A 6,000-nucleotide genomic window follows, 5' to 3' on the forward strand; every position below is an offset into this window, starting at 1 on the left:
ATTTCAGCCTGTACGTTTATTAATTCCAATTTCACCCCCTCCCTGTACGTTTATTTTGGCCTGTACGTTTATTAGGCACCCGAGAGTACCTTAACTAGGAGAATTCTGTACGTTTCACCGATTTATTTCAGAGCAGACTATTTGCGCAATATGAAAATAAGATCGCGTGAAAGATCACGTTTCCGTGATTCCGATGACCCAAAAACCAAAATAAAATACCTTTTCATTCTTTTTCAAACTTCGAAAAACCATAAATAGCCTCATTTGCATGTGTTGACGTAATTTTTTTAATAATGAAGAAACACGCTCCACCTTCAAAACGCGTTTTTTCTCAAACTCCCTTATTTAGGAGAGACAAGAGCGACTCACTTTCTGTTTGACCCGCGTTTTGACCGCACTTAAACGCGTTTCTTAAATAAATATGGCCCGATCTATTATTACTTTTCACGAAATTCTCATGATGTAGATCGGCCTTTAGATTGATAGACCTTAACCATCCTAGGTCCACAAAACAAAAGCAGAACTCAACCAAATTTTGCTAGAAGGGAGAAAAAACGTGCTGAGTCGATCTATGAAGCTCAAAACTTGCGCAAAATGATGAGAAGGCCAAAAATTAACGAAGAAAGAAAAGTCTCCTAGTTAAGAGAAAGAAATCTCCTACTTAAGAGACCTTCTCTTAAATAGAGTATATCTCTTATTTAGGGCATAATCCTCGACTGTACTAGGGGTGGTACCCTAGCCTAGGGGGGTCCTAGCTTAGCAATTTATTTATCACGGGGGAATATTACAGTCAGGGAAATCCCTCAATTGCGGTAGTAATTTCTTACTGAAATTGCGGTATAAACGTCACTTTTAATTTTTTCATATACCGCAATTGCAGTATATTTAAGAAACAGACAGACAGAATTCAAGATTCAAGGAGATCATATCTTTTTATAATAACGCACAGACAAAATATTTTTTCCGTAGATCAGATTCTTTTAAATAAAGAAAAGCTATTTTCTTGTACGATTTTTTACAGTCGATGTTTGTTTATCTTTGTCGACCAGCACTATATGTAGCTGTTATAAGCCTTTGTAGGCTAATCACGAATGAAAACTACCTCTGCAGGGATTTCCCTGCTGACTGTATAACTACATTTGTGGTTTAAAAGAACGACTATAAATTACGCATTACATGCGTGTTACAATGCAGACTGCTATGAAATGATTTTATGAAAAACTTCCCTTTATCCACTCCAATTCAGGACAATTGTCTTGTGTGTTTGGGCAAGCTCTCTGTTATCTCTCTTCTGTCTTCTTTTCTTAGGAGATTTTTTTTCAAAAATAAAATTCAAAATTTGCCGCCATCATGGCTGACTTACCTAATGATGACGTACATTTTGTGTTCAATTGCGGCGTTCATTACCAATTAGGAAGTTCTTTAAATTAAATCTCGCTTTTTGTTACACAAAGTATTAGACCTTAAATGTGCTTTCGATAATTGAACAAGCGAGACGAAAATAAATAAAGGTTTCCCAGACACCGAAAGACTTCATTTTTGCCCAGCAAAAAGTTAGCTCTGACATCTGATGTTTGACTTTTGATCCATTTGCATTTGATTCGACCCACATCTTCACAGTTTCTTATCTGGATAAATCAGTTCTTGTTGTAAGTTCTCAATTTGGTTTTCTTTTTTGACCAACATTTTACCATAGGATTACTAAAAAGAAACGTTGCCAAGTTGTTGGTGACCAAAATTGGGCCATTGCATTATTCCAGAAAATTTTTGTTAGAGGGGGGTGCCCAGTGCACGAACGGCAAACTTACTTTTCTCTTTTCTCATTTACTTTTGGTTTTTACATAAATCCTTTTTGACCATCTCGTAAACAAGCTTGAAGTCCTTCTTTCAGTTTGTTTTCACTTTATTTCAAGACATTATTCAAGGCTTCTTCTTGGAATACTAGGTTGTTAAAGCAAGCGCTTTTCGGACCCTGTCCACGAACGAGGAACCAGTGCGTAAACAACCTTTTGAAAGAAAAAATTAGAGCTCGGCTCGCAGGTAATATATACTTTAACTCTCTCTTCCGAGATGATACATACATACAGTACAGGGGTATTTGAACTTTTCAAACCACGCACTCTTACATGACCTCATAGTCTAGCTAACTCGAAAATTCCTAACTCAAAAATCTGTAACTCAAAGTATTCTAACTCGAAGATTCCGAGCCTCTCTTGGAAATTTTGAATTTTGGTGAAAACCTTTGCCCTCGGAAATCGTGTCGTCCGCCCCCCCCCCTCCTGTTACAGACAAATTCTGGAATGGCCCATTTTTCCCAATCTGGAAAGTAAGGCATGTACGCCGGATGTCTCCGGCGCAGACTTTGGATTTCATAGGCTTACACAAAGGCTACACCAAGAAATCTCTGTCGTAAATATTCTCTTCTTTCCAGACTGGCATTTTTCTCACATTTAATTTTTTTGAAAATCCTTTTTCACCAGCGTTTAGACAATCTTGAACACTCATCATGTCATAATGTTTGTTTTGAATTTTTTTTAAGGAAACCTTCTACCCTAAGGATACCTTTTCGTGGGGAATTAAGATGAGATGTGGCAGATTTTGAGAAAAAAAGGGGAAAATTTGGAATTTTAGCCCCATTCAGGGGTCACTTTTTTCGCAAATTTTGGCAAAATTTTTGTAAAATGAGTCCACGTAGGGTCCATTTTTTGAACCTCAGCTGGACACCCCTATCTGTTGGAGTTTAATAGATTGATTTTGACCAAGGATTTAGATACAGTAGACTAAAGTATAGAGCTGAAAATCTTTTTTCAGTAATATTTTCAAATTTATATGTATCATTTCTCATAGTATCTTAAACTCATTTGCAGTTGTTTTAGAGCTACAGCACTTCCGAAACTTGATTTTGCCATTTTTCAGGCTAAAAAGCCTTGAAATTAAAGCTTTTTAGCCTAAAAATCAGCCACAGCCATATCACAAAAAATACAATGAATGTCGCAGTTTTAGTTATTCAAAATCCAACATAGGCCAACAATTGATCAAGAAAACTCATTTACAGCATGTTTGGCCTTCCCTGGATTGAACGGTTGAGGATTTTATTTTCCAAAAATCTTGGTTACGGAATGACGGAAAAATTAAAAATGCTGTAAAGTTTTAAGGAAACATTTTCAGAGTAAAATATTTGGCAAGTTTCTACCTCTTACTGAGTACTTTCAAACCAGGCATAAATTAATTGCCATTACTTTTTGAAGGCTTTTTTGTTCGTCTCAACAATCATCCAATTTGAGAAATCCGATGATGGACCATGACTTTGATGCTATTTGAATCAGCTCTCCTAAGAGGAAAGTAATTCGGCAGCAGTGGCTCGTCCGGTAGTGAATTGAGAAAATGGTCCAATTGATGTTTAAAATTAGTTTTGGAGCAGTTTTTGAGGTTACGGATGGATTGTGGGAGGGCATTAAATAGTCTGGGACCTTCTTCTGACAGGGAGTCTCTCCATATGTTTTTTTGCCTTATGTTCACCTCTTTTAGATAACATTTTCTACCCAGTCTCTGGTTATCGTAACTGAAGATGCCACCTTTGTATTCAGCATAGTTAAAATTTGGTACAAGCTGTTCTAGGATGCTCCAGGTGTAGATAATCCTGTATCTTTCTCTGCACCGCTCCAGGCTGTATAGTTTAAGTTCTTTGAGCTTCTCCCAATAGTTGAGATGTTGAAGTGTAGGGATTCCATTCAGGTAAGATTTTTGAAGTGATTCCAGTTGTTGGATCAGATATCTTTTTGAAGGTGACCACAGCTGGGAGCAATAGTCAATGTGTGGTAGTACCAGTGACTTCCAAAGAGTTAGCATTACTTGACAATCTCTTGTTTTGAACGTTCGATGGATCCAAGCAATGATACTTTTGACTTTCTCGATCTGGTTTGTGATGTGTTTGCTGTATGTCATGTTAACATCCAGAGTGACTCCTAAATCCTTCACGTCCATCTTGGTTTCAATAGGAGAGCCAGTGTCTGAGAGGTAACTTGAGTGTTCTTTCAGTTCTTCATTTTTTCCGTATTTAAGATGTTCAAACTTCAAGCCATTGAGCTGCATGTTGTTTAATGATGTCCATTGATACACCATATCAAGGTCGTTTTGTAGAAATTGAACATCAGTGTTATTAGAGATCTCCTTCATTAAACGTGTATCGTCGGCAAATGAAGATAGAAATGAATGTAGAATGTTAGTGTCAATATCTTGGATCATTATCAGGAAGAGAAGTGGACCAAGAACTGATCCTTGGGGGACGCCAGAAATGACTTCTGCTTTTTTGGAGAGGATGTAGTCAACAGATACTTGTTGGGTCCTACCGGTAAGGAAGGATCTGATCCATTGCAGTAATTTGTCAGTTATACCATTTCTCTCGATTTTATGGAGTAAGATTGTATGATCTACACGGTCAAATGCCTTGCTGAAATCAAGGTAAATAACGTCAACGTTACGTCCTTTTTCAATGTGATGGATGAGTCGTTCTGTGTGCGAAAGAAGTTGGCTAAGACATGATCTTCCAGACCTGAATCCATGTTGATTATTGTTAAAGAGGTCGTTTTCTTCTAGATGATTTTGTAGCCGTTTTCTGACAATCTTCTCGAAGATCTTTGTTACATGCGAAGTTAATGCTACAGGTCAATAGTTTTCAGGTAGGCCTTGGTTGCCTTTTTTAAAGATGGGTGTGATGAAACTGGTTTTCAAAAGTTGAGGTGTGTAGCCTTTGTCAAGTATATTTCTCCAGATTAGAGAGAGAGGGGCTGCAATCTGTGACTTGACTTGTTTTAAGAAAATTGCAGGGAAGCCGTCTGGTCCTGCTGCAGCATTGGAGGATAAAGTGTCAATCTCCTCTATAATATTTTGTTCTGAGAAGTCGATATCACTTAGATTTGGTTGATTTTCAGTGATTTCTGGAAAGTTATAGTTGGGTAGTGATTCCATAAAAACAGAGGTATATTGATCTTGTAGAATGTTTGCCATTTTTTGACTGTCATTTGTCAGTTGATTGGTTTTTGGATCCTTCAATGGTCCAACCTTCGGTTTGTGTTTTGAAAAGTGTTTCGCGTACGAATAAAAATATTTTGGATTGGATTTTATTTTCGAAGTAACATTTGTTTCTTGGTTCTTTCTTTCATTGGAGTATGATTCTTGAAGTTTAAGTTCAATATCGATAAGTTTTTGGTGAATCTTTTGAGTTGATTTCCTTTTCTTAAGCTTTAAGCGTTTTCGCATCAGCACTCTTCTATCTCTGGGTATAATGCTTTTTGTTGATTTCTTTGACATTCTTGAAAGGACTTGATTTTCAGTGATAACGTTTATGCATTCATCAAGAAAAGTATCATATTGTTCGTCTTGGTCTGAAATGGGGTTTGAAATAGCATGCCAGTCAATATTTATACCAGAGACTGGGTAGGTACTTAACTCAGTGATTCAGTAAAATTACATTGCCAACAGGAGAACTAGTTGAACGAATTAGTTGGACGAACAAAAAAAAGCAGATAATTCAGGATAAAAGATACCTGATCAGCTGCACATGGGAAACCATTCACTGTCATGTGCAGCTGCTCCTCAGGATTTGGCTAAATGCCTGGGTGACCAGCCACAGGACCCTTGTATTGAGACGTGAGATTGAATGAAGCGTTGGACGGAAAGAAGCAAAAAGTAAAGTAATACCTCAATAGTCCAGGGCTAACCTGGTGTGTTTAAGCTATGCGGTCTTTGGTCTTTTGTCCAGGTTGATACTTGATAGCCAGCACAAGCCAAACAAGTTCCGCTTGATCGGCCACTTTTGAGTATAAAACAACTCAGGTGGGTTGGGCTACCTTTGGCCTAGGCCCCGGGATCAGCAGCCTCTACCCGGTATTCGTTTTCTTCTTGACTTTTGTTTATGTTTATGTTTTTTTCTGTTGCTCTGAAAAAACAATGGCCTCAGCTCTCCAAGGCCTTATTCACTAATTCTTAATGGAGTGAATT

At 37.6% G+C, this 6,000-nt stretch overlaps 1 protein-coding gene across 1 annotated transcript in view; it reads right to left on the minus strand.

Moving 5' to 3' along the window:
• Nucleotides 1–6,000, minus strand: part of LOC136812278 (uncharacterized) — a 277,042-nt gene extending 271,042 nt beyond the window's left edge. Inside the window, exon 1 of the mRNA XM_067068769.1 lies at nt 5,971–6,000. The gene's annotated coding sequence lies outside the window, so the exon portion shown is untranslated. The remainder of the gene's footprint in view (nt 1–5,970) is intronic.

This window comes from Clytia hemisphaerica, unplaced genomic scaffold (assembly GCF_902728285.1).
Source record: "Clytia hemisphaerica strain Z4C2 unplaced genomic scaffold, Clytia hemisphaerica genome assembly, whole genome shotgun sequence".
NCBI classification, from domain to species: Eukaryota; Metazoa; Cnidaria; class Hydrozoa; order Leptothecata; family Clytiidae; genus Clytia; species Clytia hemisphaerica.